The following is a 297-nucleotide window of genomic DNA, read 5'->3' as shown; positions in this document are numbered from 1 at the left end:
AAAAGAATACGGGCGGAAAAGGAATTCACAAAGAACGTACCCTCAACTACGGCTCCGCTAGCTCCATAATCGCGTGGAATAACCGCATAAACCCTGCTCGTGGCTGAAGACTACTCTGCTGCTGGAGCTGGAGAAAATGGGACAATCTGCCCCTGAGGAAACTTCTGAACTGCTCGAACTTGCCCCTCAGTCTTCTGCTGCTGCTGAATTGGACCATTTCCCTTCTGAGTTCTTGTTAGTGCACTGCGGCATTCTAATGCCTTGTGTCCGACCTTGCGACAGTTAAAACAAGTTCCC

The sequence above is a fragment of the Asparagus officinalis genome, chromosome 6 (assembly GCF_001876935.1).
Source record: "Asparagus officinalis chromosome 6, Aspof.V1, whole genome shotgun sequence".
Taxonomy (NCBI): Eukaryota; Viridiplantae; Streptophyta; class Magnoliopsida; order Asparagales; family Asparagaceae; genus Asparagus; species Asparagus officinalis.
This window is presented reverse-complemented; position numbering follows the sequence as displayed.